A 15,533-nucleotide genomic window follows, 5' to 3' on the forward strand; every position below is an offset into this window, starting at 1 on the left:
TTGCATGAAGGCTTCTTGCATTAGCCCACATTTTGGAGCGGTTGCTGCTTTCGTATTGGACCAGGGGACACGCTTTGGTGGAGATTTATTTGCACCTGGTTTTTGGTTAGTGACGAGGGAATGTTGTGCTCCCTATTACCTCATCATCGGCACGACTTTAGAGCAGCTGATCGTCTTAAAGACGCATCTTTCTCCTCCTTTACAGCGTCTTGCAAAACTGCTCATACCCCCCTCAAACGTTTACAAGCAACGTTTTGGGGATTTTAATCATAGGCCCAGCACAAAATAAAGGATTACTGTGAAACTGAGGGAAATTTTGATTTGACTTTATGCCTGTACTGTAACTGGGCCTTTCTCACATGCATCCATTGTAGCGCTGGCTGTTTATTCATAGTCGATGGCTGGTAATAGGTGCAAGACACTTGTCACTCAAGTGTCTTGCAGTTTAAGATTACCTTTCAGGGTTGGCCTGCATTTGCCTCCATCCATCAACTCTTGCGGATGAAGAAAAGCGTCCCCACAGCATGATGCTGCCATCACCGCCATGTTCAGATTCATGTCAGTAGATTGTCCCAGCTAAGCTGTGGATCTCTGCCGCCCCCTCCGAAGCTACCTTTGGCCTTGTGACGTTCAGTCTTTCAGTTTAGGTGGTCAGCCATGCTCTGGTAGGTTTGCGCTTCCCATCTTTGAATGATGGCTTGAACTTCTTGTTTTAATAATCCAACCCTGCTTTAAACTCCTCCACAACTTTCTCCCCTACCTGTCTGCCGTGTTCCTTGGTCTTCACGGCGCTGGTTGTTCTCTAATGGTCTGAGAGTCCTTCAGAGAACTGCTGGACTTATAGTGAGATTAAATAAGGGCAGGTACTTCAGATGGTTATTTGTAAAAAAAATTATTTTCAATTAATTTTACAATTATTCATGACCTTGTGTTGGACTATTGTGTAAAACACTAATAAAATACATAAGGTTTATGTGTGTAAAGTGACAAAGTGTGAAAAAGCTCAACTTTTGTTAAGTTCATCAAACCATTTCATCCCAACAGTTACACATTACTCCAGACTTTTTGAATTGAGAAAGCTTCCTGGAGAGGAAGCAAAACGTCTTCAACTACGAAAAACAAGTCCAGTTGCTTTGTTTTTTTTACTTTTTTTGGAAATCCCAACAGCTACCACCAGCTATCAGGGGGTCAAGCTGGCAAACCTCAACCATGACGGCGACTCCTCAAGCTCCAAAATCAGATAAAGGGGCAACCAAAGGGACAGGTTGTGCCTTGCTCACCGATAGGAGTTTGCTGCGAAGAACGTGGACCAAAAATAATCAGAAATCACTGGACAGTGAGGATCAGCATATCAAAAAAAAAAAAAAAGAGATTACAAAGGTAATCAGCCACCAACTTAACCCAGAAACCCGGTCAATACAACCTTGCAGTCAGTTTCAGAGCGGCCGGGGTATTAGTCAAACAGATTTGGATAGAAACGGCTACAAACGCACACGTTGCTTTACGAGATTAAGCTTGTAAATTTGAGTTACCGTCAAGGGATTCTGCTGCAAACTGTGCCGATCCACTGCGAGCACGGCCCGGCTGCCTTTATTGGCTGGATTCCTCCTGCATTGTAGGTCACTGCAGCGAAACTCTAGTTTCCTTCAGTGTCCTCAATAAACCCTGACGTTAAGAAAAAGGAATAACTGAGCGGCCTGCCAACGCTAGGCTCTTACAGTGAATTCAGAGCACTACACAGAGGCGTGTGAGAAAAGGAGCGGCTTCCAGACTTTGGCGAGAGGACATGAGGAAAAAGACGGATGACCTCATTGTTTCCAAGTTGTTGTCTTTCATGTGAAACCTCTTCCATCCAAGTGCTTCACATTTTCCCTAACAGGTGCTCTTCTGATTCCCAAAGCCTTTCTGGTGGGCTCAATGCTAACATTGTGCATGCAGAGCTCCCACCAATGAGCGGGGCAATCTGCCAGGAGCAAGCAGCTTCCCCACACTTCCCGTTTCACTTCCTTGAGGTTTCACTGCCCACTTAAGTGCTGCCTGCTGAGGACATGAGTCGGGTATCTTTCTTGCTCGTGGCCGAGAGTGCGGTGAGGAGATGCAAGACAGAAAAATGGGCGACAGTGAATATTTAAAGAGTTCCCAGTCCTAGTTTTTTTTTTTTTTTTTAGCCAGAGCTAGTTTACAGCTTGAACTAAACACAGAAACACTTGAAACGGTTGGAGGATTTCAATAATGCATGGGTGCACTCGAGTGTAAGCATGTAGAGCTGCAAAACAGCTTCTGTGGCTGCAGTTCAAGAAGAGGATAACTTGGAGAGCTCATATAAAGCTCTATTACAGCGTTATAATTTATGCAGGGGTCCAACAGAAGGGGTCGTTAAATAAAATGCCCTTTTTATAGACGTTGGGTCTGGCTGACCCTTTGGTTCAATAGAGACAAAGCAGTTAAGTTTAGCCACAAAACCACTTTTAAAAGTGCTTCATAATTATTTTTATAGGCATGAATATGTGGTTTGAAGCAGATCAACAGTGGGGTCTTACACAATCGAAGACCTTCATTTGTTGCAGGCTTAAAATCGTGATATAAACTCTGTCCATTTTTGGGTTTAAAAATTGGTTTCCGACAATTGACAACTTAATTGTCCCATATTTATTAACACTCCGGTTAAAGATGTGGAAAAACATTATGAAGATTGTTTCATTTTATTGGTGCAATACTGGATCTACTACCATAGATCATCCGGTCCTGGAGCCTCTCTTATGCACTCTTCTTTTCAGGTCACCTCACAGGTTTCCTGCTGGAGGATCTATGTCCAGTGATAAATAATCATGGGGAAAAGTACATTTTCTGTCAGGTGAACCATTCCTGTTGTGATAGGCCAATTAGTTTTGGATTGCTATCTGGCCGGTAGCCCTGCTATAGTACTCTAAAATGTTGTGCTAGTTCAGTGAAGTCAAGAAGCCGTGAACTTTAACAAGGTTTTCATGGCCTTTGGTTGAATAACAGCTCCCTAATCATACCATACCCGACAGTAGCATTGGATGTTGTTCCTCATTTGCTTTCTTTCATTATATCCAAGACCTGCCCTGAGTGCTTGTTGCCAAAAAATCTACATCTTAGTCTCATTTAACCAAAAGCAAACAGTTCTTGGTAACTCCCTATAGCTATGAGCAAACTTCACATGTTTACATTTAAAAAAATTCAGTTTTTCCTCAGACTATAGATATTAGCATGTTTGTTTGATTAGCTGCTCTTTTGTAGTTATTCCCTGATTCGTGAGGTTCAACTCTGACTTGAATGGTATGTCCTCTTCTATTTTCCATTTTGCAAAGTGGTTAAGATCCATTTCAGACCTGGCACCAACATGCATCCTGAGTGACAGGATGATGTCCAAATAATGCTAAACGTGGTCTGGAAAACTAATTTCTGCATTGTTTTTGTAGCTTAAACACAACCTGTCCTGGGACACATTGATAGTCCATCCATCAGTATGATGTGGCTCTCCTCATGCAGCTAAAAATGTGTGAACAGTATTGTCAAAATTAGCACTGCTGTCAACTAATTTTAGATGACTTAATGGCTATCTGAAACACTCCAAAGGAGGGACTTCTAGAGTTAGAAGATCTTTAGTGTCTGTGCGCTGAAGTTGAACTTTTCATAGTCCCACATTATTTATTCTCCATTTACTCTCTCACATGTCTTGTAAGCTACATAAATAAAAACATATTGATGTTTTTTCCTGAAATGACTTCACAAAAATGTGACTAATGATTGTAAGCCATGTTGATGACAGAATCACTGAATGTACCTATTCTTACAGAAACATTACCAGAGTTGCCTAAGGCATATATATACACCACAGGGAAACAAAGTCATGACTGAGAACTTATAAGACAAAGTTACAAGACAACCTCTTAAACTTAATATGCATCAATTATATTCATTTTCTTGGAATTAGGGGTGCCAATAAGTGTGGCAAATGCAATTCAGTTTAAAAAACAATTATTTCTTAACATTGATGTTAAAATGGAGGCATACTTGACTAACTTGGCAGGTCACTGCACCTAAATCCCAAACACAATAAAATGCTCTCAGAATAGTAATACCGTGAGATTAAACCGGATCTGATTTTTCCAAACAATAAATAAAGCCGAATCCTCAGAGGATTTAACTGGAATTCAACTCAGAGGTCAACGGTTCAAAAAGCAACTGTACACACGCTCGTCTAAACAAAGGTCCAAACATTTTAGGTCAAGAGGCAGACATTTCACAGAGGTGTGAGAGGAAGCGGCACAGTTTCATGTGTTTATTTTTGTGTGTGGTGACTGAAAAAAAAAAAAAAAATCCCTGAAAATCATCTCGGCTGAACTCAGCTTGCACAACTCAACCGCTGCAAGGCACCGACCATTTCATTTAATGCTGCATAGGACGTAAAGCAATCTACTGAGTAAGGTATAAATCCTGCTTCTCCGTCTACATACAGTCACTCTTAAGCCAAGCAGCTCATGAATCACCTCAAGTCTATAATATATTTTCTACAGGCCAAACATTCAGCCACACAGCACAACCTCCTCTGAGTTAGCACTTTGTGTGCCTTTTTGCTGAAGCACTCCAGCTCGCCTTAAGCATTCTGTGTCATCTTGAATTCAAAGAGCCATTATCCCGAATCCGACTCCAAAGGCTGCCCATCCACACAGACAGCTCATGCCATACATCATCCCACCTCGCTACTGTTGTGGTGGAGCATAATCTAGACCCGTGAAGAAAGAAACCAAAAGCCATAAATCATCTCTTCCGTGTTCTCGGCGCTGATATTGGATACAGCCGCTGAAATTCCACGCCATAACTCCCACGGGGACGGGTTTTTACGTTTTATTAATCTTGGATGTAGAGATCAGATTTGGGATGATTACTCAATTTAATTTATCGCTTGGTGCACAAAGCCGAACCCCCGGGGGGCCTGTACCGTCTCGGGTGTCGATCATGCTGACTGCATGTGAGAAACCCGCAAGGTGATGTGCCTTTCTTATAACGAAGAAACTTCTAAATGTGGTTTGACATGATTTTATGCGACAAAGTAGTGCCTAATTATGAAAAATACCGTTTTCAGGGCAACCAACTACTCTCAAAAGTCACCATAATAATGCACAAAGTCTGCCTGTGTGTAATCTAATTAGGAGACACTACAGAGTGCTTGAAAAGTGACAGGTTGCAGACTCCTGTCAAAAAAGACAAAGCAAATGTGGAGACCAAGAATAAACTTTTTGGTCTGCCTGCAAAACATTACAAGCGAGAGGGAAAACTCGCCCTGCACATCATCCTGAAAGTACCATCCTGATAGTGAAACATGGTGGTGGCAGTATGTGGACACTTTTCTCCACTGGTCACAGGAGAGCAGATCACAGTGGATGAGAAGAGGCTTTCTAGCAGGACCACAACTGTAAAATGCAACTATAGGCATAGCACGTGCTAGACTGGCCTAGTCAAAGTCCAGATTTAAATCCAATCGAGAATCAGTGGCAAGACTTGAAAATTATCGCCCAGTGGTGCTCTCTGTTCAGTCTAACATTGAGCTCCTTTGAGAGGAAGAAGAGAGAATATATGTAATTCTTGTTGGCAGGAAACGTTAAAAACCATGCATCTTTTTTTTCCCTTTCATTCCAGAGTTATCCACAACTGTGTGCTGGTCTATCACAAAATCCTTGCTTTTCAGGTGGATTTTCTTTTAGCTAACAGAGCCAAGCAGCCGGGAATGAAACAGGCCATCTGCAGTACAGTAAGGGATAAAAAAAAAAGGGGGTGATGGGTGGTGGTGGTGGGGGGTGTTACCCACCACAGAGCATGGAGAATCAGCCACCTGCCTCTGTAGAAGACACTGCCGTTATAAGCTGCCTGGAGCTGCTTAGACAATCCTCAGAAAGGGGGGATCAAAAGGGAGAGAAATGCCAAACTAAACAGTACAGTAAGTTAGTAAGAGGACGGGCTAAAATCTGAGAAAACATGGGAGTGAATATTTGATCATGCTTGCTGAAAACACGGCGTAGCAAGCAAGATGGTGGCCTCTTTCTGCCTACTCTAATCAGTTAAGAACTGGCTGCAGTGTTCATCAATTCACCGCCTCGGTGCAGGGCGGGTCATTGGACACACCTCGTTTCCTGGTGATGCATTAGGATCCTAAACAGGGACGTTTTTTTTTTTTTATAGATATAAAGCCTCATTGTAAGTAAATGCCTTGGAAAAGGACATTAAACAGTCCTAACAAAAAGCAAGAGGGGAGTATCTGCAACCCGATCTCAGTTTATTTCCATCAACAGAAGCGGACTGAGCTAATACCCTTGAGCACGGGTGCATGTAAATGAAAAGGCCAACAGGAAGAGCAACCTGCTATCTGCAGCAGCAGACGCTCTGCGGGCTACTGGCAGCTCTGGCTAGCCATTTTTTTCTTTGTCTGCAGACGTCGGGGGCTGCTGCCACCAAAGGTCAGTAAAACGTTGGCAAAGCGAGGCCCTCCAGAGCCACCCGCCTTGTGACAAGCTGCGGACACGCCCGCTTTGTCAGGCATTTTCACCCAGATCTTAAGGACACAGTGAGCTAAAGTAAATGTTTTACTCCCAAGTCTCAACCGTCCCCATTTCCAACTCATAAAAGTTATTTTTTACTACTTTAGTTGCATGTCTCTACCAGCTTTGCATCGCCAAAGACCTCTTGGCAAAAATTGCTCAAGCCCAGTCGGATTGGATGGAGAGCATCAGGGTTTAAATCATCTCCTCAGGTCTGGACTTTGACTGGGCCATTCGGACACATGAACGTGCTTTCGATGTAATCATTTCATTGCATCTGCGGCTGTTTTTATATGTTTAATATCGTGCTGCTGGAAAGTGAACCTCCGTGTCAGTCTCAGGACCTCTGCGGGTTGTTCTTCCAGGACTGGCCTGTTTTTTTTAGCTCCATTAACCAATGAGCAGCTTCGCCCTGTTGAAAGACAAGAACGTCCTCGCAGTAGGGCCGGACGACACGGACAAAACTTATATCAATATATTTCTTCATTTCTTTCAATACAATATAATTATGATATCGATATAAACAAAATAAAAGCCTCAGAAAGACTGCCAAGACAGGCCACAACAGATGCCTATATACTTATGACAATTATTTTGTTCATGTTTATAAAACTCCTCCAATATCACATTTTAGACATATTTGCTTTAAGAAATAACACATAAAGCTACATAAAACCCAGAATGTCAGTCAATGACAATAGACTGTGTTGTAGAAATGTCTTATCACCGTTATTAAATAAAATTATATGGCGATATGTATAAAGATTTCGAATTATCGTCCAGCACTACATGATGATTCATAACTGTGCACCATTTTGCTTTGGATTATCAATCGAATTAAATCCCAATAAAATGAATTTGATGTTTTTTGGCTGTAAACGTGACAAACTGTGAAAAAGTTCAACGGGTTTGCATAGTTTCACAAGACCCTGTATCAGGTTTTGCCCCCCCCTCTCCCCCTTTCCCCCTCCAGCTCCCAGCCTGGGCGAGCTGCGTTTGAAGTGCCATCCACCTTATAGCTGTAACACAATCTGAGGAAACTTACACCGACCACCGTCGGCACCTCTAGCCTCATGTTTTGAGCTTTTGTGAGGAGACGTCTGAAACCAAAATCTATGGGGGGGCTGATACCAGGCAAAAAAAAAAAAAAAACACGAGTAGCTCTTTGGATAACTCATCCTGTGGCCCGTGAATTATTCACTGCAAAAATGGAACTAAAAGTAAGTAAAATTTTCTTGAAATTAGTGTATTTTTCCTTGATTTGAGCAGCTAAATAAGACTATTTGCCAATGGAACAAGAATTTTGCTCTTAAAATAAGAACATTTCATCTCAATCATCTTATTTCAAGTGCAGTATATCTAATTATCTCATCTTAGGGGTAAAAATACTCATCCCATTGGCAAATAGTCTTATATAGCTACTCAAATCAAGCGAAAATATACTAATTTCAAGAAAACTTTACTTACTTTTAGTTCCTGTTTTGCAGTGTTCTTCCAAGATATCAAAACTTATGTAAGAAGCGCTGTTCTTATCTTAACAGCATTCCAGGGAAGCCAAGCACGGCAAAAAATGAGGCAAAAAAAAGATATTTTTGTAGCCTCAAGCAAGAAATCAGGCCGAAAGTAAAACTTATAAAAGGCTTTTAAGCCAGGGCGCCATCGTAACAGGACATTAAACCCACTTCTGCCGTTTTAAAACACCGAAAGAGAGCATGTATGCACTCCCTCGACTGAAACCCACAGGCCCTAAATAAGACAGGAAAAGTTGCCCGCCCCCCCTGACGACAAAAAGCCAGCAAATATCCTCCAGACCTTCCATTTTGCATAACCAGTCGTAATTAAAGTCTTCGGAAGCACTTTTTGGAAAAGGGGATGGAGCGGCAGGAAACAGACACCGCTAACAGCGCCCAGAGGAATACATCACCGTGTTTTCCAGATGTGGGTTTTTTTTGGGGGCATCTTTTACGTCAGCCCTCTCCTACGTCTCTTGACGAGACAAAGAGCGACATCTGATCCCAACGCGCTGCTACTTTCCTCTTGCATAAAAAAAAAAAGACGAGCTAAAAGTTGCCTACTTGAGGAGGTGGGGGGGGGAGCATGCAGAGGGCTAGCGGTTATTTTCAGCCCATTAACTGCACTGTAAACGGATGGGCTTTATTGTTGCTGCACCGTCTCTGCGCCCAGAATAATGTGCCGCTCGTCTGCTGCTTTGTTGATGCAAATCAAGCGTGCCTTAAGGACACAGACGGTCCATTATAACGTCACTGTGGGGGAATAAAGGCTGGGCCAAGTGGCTGCTTTAGTGGCTTTTTTTTCCCCTTCAAGAAAAATGCTGTTTGCGTTGCTCAGCTATAAATTAAAAGCATACAGTCACGTTTTTAATAAAACATGTCGGCGGAGAAGAGGAGTAGAGTAGAGTCGGGTCAGTTTTAGCCATGCACAGAAATACGTGCGTTTAACTAAACAAACAAGAGGCAAAGTAGATGTAAATGAGGTGAGGTGGCTACAAAATGCAGAAAAGGCTGGTTTATCTAGAAAGTGATGAAGGCAAAAACGGCAAGAAATACATGCGAAACTGACAAATGTTGGGGAAATCCTCTATTTGATTTAACTAAAACGAAGCAAAACATCCACTGATTTAAAAAAAGGGGGAACTAAAAGTAATAAAATTTTCCTGAAATGAGTCAATTTGTCCTTGATTTCAGCAGGTAAATAAGATTATCTGCCAATATTATAAGATTGTTGCACGTAGAATAGGAACAACTCATCTCCATCATCTTATTTCAAGCACAGTATATCTAATTATCTCGTTTTAGTGGTCAATATACTCACTCCATTGGCAGATCATCTTGTTTACTTGTTCAAATCATTTGATAATTTTTTTTTACTTATTTTTTATTCCCTTTTTTCCAAGGGTAAAAAAGGGGAACAGTTCTTAAAACAGAAAAAGACGAATTGCTGCCTCCAGCCTCTTTCTTGAAAGGAAATCTTTTTTGAAAGGATCCACGGGGGCACACTGCAAAAAAGGAACTAAATGGAAATAAATGCATGTAAATAAGACTATTTGCCAGTGGAATGAATATATTTTACCACTAAATTAAGATTAGATACCCTGCACTTGAAATAGGACGATGGAGATGAAATGTTCTTATTTTAAGTGCAAAACTCTTATTCCATTGGCAAAGAGTCTTATTTACCTGCTCAAACCAAGGAAAAATACACTAATTTCCAGTGAACTGAAATTTTAGTTCCCTTTTTGCAGTGCATTGAGTAGGTTAGTGGCAGTTTAACCCGCCATTGTGGCACTTCTGAGCCACCAAGTGAGATAGTGGAACCTTACTAAAGTAAGGTTTGTCCAAGGTACAGTGCAAAAGCTTGAGATAAAACAATCCAAGGTCAGAGTCCGGTAATCTTCTCCGTCTTGGTGCGCCCGTTGCAAGACGGCATGTTCAGTGTTTGTTAGGGTGCCGACTGTGGAGCTCTTGACGTGGTTCCCCTTTTCCAAACGGCATGGTCTCCATTAGAGAACCTGTAAATGGTGTAGGATGATCCTGTCCAGTCAAGCTTTTCCTGCTTGACTCAAATTGAGGTGGCCCTAATGCCAAGAAAGCACTGAAAACTCACATGTTTTGTGGCTTTCAGACGAGGAATTAAGGTTTCATACATTTCTAACTGGATTTGCGAGAGCATCGGCACAGAATAATTAAATAATGCTGTTTGCCATAAAAAAAAAACCCAGCATAAAAGCCAATTAATTTAGCAAATAATTATAAACTCCAAAACCAACTCCAGACTCACCAGCTCCCCCTAGTGTTTAGGAGTATGTTGCATTGCTTCTACTGCGCACGCCACATGTGGCCTTAACAATGACTCAATTTGGCAAAAAAAAAAAAAAATCCTGTCATAAACCTGTGAAGACGAGTCGCCTCCAAACTCCCTCTCGCCATTCATAAAGGTTGCTTCATCCTTAATACGCATCTCATTCCTGGCGGAAATGAGACATGCGGACACAACGTATGCAGCAGCGGAAACTTTTGGCTACACAGAGGAGCGTGAAAGCCAAAAATTACTCAATATGGTCGCGCAGACGCGTCAATTATAAACCAGGCTTTAGTCACAATGTACGTCTAAAATCCACGCCAGGGCTCTCCCCCTAGCAATCTTTTTAAAAACAGTAGCCTCAGTCAAACAGAGGTGGGTTGACTTAAACCCCCCCCCCCCCTCTCCATATCGCTCCACCATGGAGGCGACTAAGGCTACGTTCACACTGTAGCCTGAAGTGACCCAATTCCGATTTTTTTTTTGCCCATATGCGACCTGTATCTGATCTTTTTATGACAGTCTGAACAACACAGATCGGATTTTTTCTAATGCGACCCAGGTCGCTTGGATATGTGGTCCTGAATCCGATACGTATCTGATCTTTTCAAATGCGACCTGTGTCTGTACGGCCGGGTCGCATTTATCCAACCTGTACGTCACCGATACTCGACAAACGTCACTATTCTGCGTCCTGCTATGCAGAAGCGGGAAGAAAGACGACATCCATAGCGGACTACAATGAGAAGAGCAGTCAATGGAGAGAAAGCTCTGGTTAGAAAATAAATTAATGACCACAAAATGCGCGCCAGCATTATAATCCATGTTTACTTCCGCAAACACTGAGGACGCTTGCTACGTGTGACGTCATCGCGTCCTCGAGTGCGCATGTGAAACACTTAGGTTGAACGCTTTCAGTTCACGCAGGAGATCACATACAAGTCGCATACAGGGGCGGTTCTAGACCAAGTTTACCAGAAGGGCCAAGGTGGGGCCAGTGTTTTTTCACAGGGGCACAGAACAAAAAAATGAAACAATAAAATGGCAATATTTAACTGTGTAATAATATTAAGTGAGCCACTTGTGGTTTTGGAACTACAGGTTTCAGACCCCTGATCTAGCAGTTGAAAACTTTGCCCCCAGCTCAATACGGCTAAAGCTAAACGTGAAACATCTTAATTTTTAAATCCTTTTAAGAGTAAAACTGTCAAAGTAACCAATCAGTTATGGTTTCTTTGTCATTGCAAATAATTATGAAAAGTGTATTTAATGTTATGTCTTTAGTACAGGGGCCAGGACCATTTCTACAGGGGCATGGGCCCCTGTTGGCCCCTGACTAGAACCGCCCCTGGTCGCATATATCTGGAAATGTGAACGGACACGCAAAAAAATCCGATTTCACAAAAAAAAAAAAAAAATCGGAATTGAGCATTAAGACCTGCAGTGTGAACATAGCCAAAAAGACGCTTTAATCCCACTTTGAGGTGTTTTGCGCAACAGGCAACAGAAAATCTGACCTAAACGCAACTGATAACTTTTTCTTGGCCTTGTGACGCCCCCACCAGGCCATGCCGCCCAGGGTAGAAAGCCATATCACACACATAAGAAACAATAGAGAGCCATGAATATGGCTCAGTATGGTCAAGTTAGGGTCATCAGCTTCTACACTTTAGTGGGGAACAGACCAAGATATCTAGTCATAAATAACTCTTTAATGGGCGTTGTAGTGTTTTTGCCACTCAGCCATGCTGCTGCAGCAGTCTGAGTTCAAAGTTCATGGCACCCAGCAGGCTCCAGCGTTGTCTTTGAGATGGACACATTACGCACAGTAAATAGAGAGCCTCTGGCCAAACTGGCTGCATGTTATCCAATCTGCAGCCGGCGGCGTCACCCGACAAAGCGGATTAAAACGGTGTTTATGAGCCGCACAGGAGGAACCGCTTCACCTTCCCAGCCGAATATAAACACAGCATTACACCCGGGTGTTTCACGGCCTTTCTAACCTGTTGTAGTCCTTCAATCCAAACAGCTAAACCCCTCCAAACATTAGCTCCAGCGTCTCCTCGGCCATTACCAGAGGCTGATCCAGCCTCCTCCCGGTGACAGGGTGGAGACTACATCTTTTTGTTCCGCTGGATGCAGACCGAGGAGGGGGGAGAGAAAAGCTAAACTCAGCCTGGAAATACACCCACCTGGAAATATTTTTTGGAAATTAAAATAAATAAATAAAAAAATAAACGCTGACAAATGCGCCCAGACAATGAGCTCATGGTGAATTGTCCCCCCCCCCCTCTCCCCACAGGAGAGCGGCGGCTGTTATCCCAGTCGACCCAAACGCTGCACAGCCCTTCTCCCTGAGAAAGGAAAGGTTCAATGGCCGCAGACAGACCTCCCTCATTCAAACATCCTAACGCAGAGAACAGCCACACAAGCGCACAACCTTGTATGTTTGTTTTCCCAAAGTGAGAGAGCTACTTCTTTATTTATTTATTTTTTTCCCTGAGGTCACAGTTTGGGATGGGCTAACAAGGTAGAAATTCAACATTCAAGCGACATTTAGGCCCATTTATTACCTACATAAATAGCTTCAATTAAACATAATAGAAACGATTAAAGTTCCCCCAAATCCCAGAATAGAGAATTCAAAATCTACTTACAGTGAAACGGGAATCACAAAGAGGGCTCTCCTTTTTCCTTCTGTGTTGTCCAAGATTAATTAATATCCCTGCCCTCGGCGGGAGGAAACAGATAATGTGTATAAATAACGACTTAGAAACGGGAATGTATCTCTAAACTGTCCGCGGTCCTCATGTTTCCACGCGCTGCCTCGCCTGCGATCCACAAATCTGCTCCCATTCCCATTCTTCACTCCCGCAGCTGCTGGGGAGACACGCTGCGCGTCTCCGTCGTTTCCTGTCCAGCCCAGGGACGGACGGTGCCTTCACGGACCGTCGGAAATTACGCGCGGAATGACGGAAGAGGGGCGATGGCTCAAACAAACCAGGCGTAATGTCTTGCAAAGTTTACCAAGTTCGTTTTTTTCCCCCCTTCACATCCGGTCATGTGAGAACAACAAACTTCAATGTATTACGGGGATTTTGAAAAAAATCTTTTGTGTTATTATAAGTAAAATCTGAAACGTGTCCCCTTTATTTGTAGGTTATTCACCCCCCTTTACTCATGTACCTCTAAATAAAACAGACAAAACAATTAGCAAAACCGAACCCACATTTGTGTAATTTAATCTCATCATAAACCCAGCTGCTCTATAAAGACCCCCAGAGCTTCAAGCATTAAGCAAAAATAATATTGATTTTATTCTGCCACTTGGAACAAAAATGAGGTGAAATCTCATTAAAGTTATGGAGCAATGGCACATTAGATGGAGAGCAGAACCACGGGGAAGACTTTCTATTTAGTGAAGCTGATAATGTACAGAAAGTAGCTATTAGAAAGAAAGAAAAAGAACAGACAGTAGGTAAAGGTATTGTGTTGGGACAAAGTAATTTAAATAGTACATTACATTTAATTGTGAAACATGAAACTGGTTTGTGTGATGAATGATTTTACATGTTTTGTTTAACTGTAGAAAATCTAAAGAAGAAAGGTCACATCCGGAGGAAGAATTATGAAAATAAGGAATAGATCAGTTAAATATTCATAATGTCATTCATCACCAGGAGGCACTTATCATATACCTTGTGCAAACAGGATTAACAAACATATATAATATAGTTGCTCTATGATTTCACTCTTGAGCAACAGTAGGCGGTAATGCTCCTAGCTGGTTGCCATCCGGCGTTAAAACACTAGAAGAAGACGACCTCGGAGGTTTGCTAGAGAACATTAATGAACAGACAACATGACCGAGGAACACAGCGGACGGTCAGGGAGAAAGTTGAGCACAGGTTTAAAGCAGGGTTAGGTTATAGAAAAAAAAATATCACAACCTTTGAACATCTCACATGATAATATTTTAGCATGTATAGACAAACTGCAAACTGACCAGAAAACCAAGGCATCTAAATTGCCGAGATCAGGGGTTAACTAAACTTTTTATAATCTCCCCCCCAAAAAATGGAAGGAAAAAAATTATTATTCAATTATTATTTTGGGGTTCGCGGGCTGAAATGTTTGGACACCCCTGCCTAGATGACCAACCCTTAAAAAGATAGTTGTCCATTTTGTTAGAATTTAATTTCCATTTAACGCACGTTTGTTGGGTTAAATTTTCCAGTAAACATCACTGTTCGTTTTTAACCCAAAACACCTTGACAACTTTAAATGAAATGTTAACATAAAGTGGACAACTGCCCTGCTTTATAACAGCTGCAATGGAATAGTTTAGAAGCGTGGTTTTCAACCTGGGGCACATGTACCACTGGTGGTACCAGGCCGGCCTTTAGTGGTACTCAGACAAAACCTCCGTATCAACATTTTGAATAGTAAATACGAACAAATTAACCCTTAAACCTTTACTTTGTGTTTTTAAAGTGTTTTAGCTCCTGTGAAACACTTGGAGATCTGGGATACTTGGATCTGGGAACAACATAAAGACAAACCGTGTCCAGTTCCAACTTTGAACAGCAGTTTGATTTGCTAATTGATATTCTCAGTTACCAGGCTAACTACTACTGGCACTACAGGCAAACAATCCACTTCTTTTCTTGTTGTACTTTCAAAGAATCTAGCGACGTTTTCAACTAAAGGAGGTTGCATAATACTGTCCCGGGAAGAGATTTGAGCTAGAAATGTAAATAAACAGGTTTTTACAGCAGCTATCATTAGGTGTTATAATGCAAGGCAGCCATATTGGATCCTTAGCTGTTTAGACACTCCTGAGTTCCCTGCTCAGAATTCCTACTTCTTGGGATGTTTTTTGTTTTCTTTATCCAGCTGGTAAAGATCAAAGTTATAATGGCCCATTCAAAGCCCAGACGGAAGTTCAACTGGGAGTCTGTGACAAGACATAGAAATTGAAAATCTAATCCGACAGCTAATTTGCCAAGAAAAGAAATAAACCATCCATCCCTTTCCTCCCACTTCACAACTGTGATCTTCTTTGTGTCAGTCTATAACCTAAAAACCCTAAAACATACTCAAAAGTTTGTGTTCGTAACATGACAAAGTGGGAAGAGGAGTACTAAACCAGCT

General features: G+C 42.1%; 1 protein-coding gene across 1 annotated transcript in view; it reads right to left on the minus strand.

Moving 5' to 3' along the window:
• The window catches only part of raph1b (Ras association (RalGDS/AF-6) and pleckstrin homology domains 1b), a 55,171-nt gene extending 41,858 nt beyond the window's left edge, over window positions 1–13,313 (minus strand). Inside the window, 1 exon segment of the mRNA XM_036128165.1 lies at window positions 13,037–13,313. The gene's annotated coding sequence lies outside the window, so the exon portion shown is untranslated.
• Window positions 13,314–15,533: the final 2,220 nt, after the last annotated feature.

The sequence above is a fragment of the Fundulus heteroclitus genome, chromosome 24 (genome assembly GCF_011125445.2).
Source record: "Fundulus heteroclitus isolate FHET01 chromosome 24, MU-UCD_Fhet_4.1, whole genome shotgun sequence".
Taxonomy (NCBI): Eukaryota; Metazoa; Chordata; class Actinopteri; order Cyprinodontiformes; family Fundulidae; genus Fundulus; species Fundulus heteroclitus.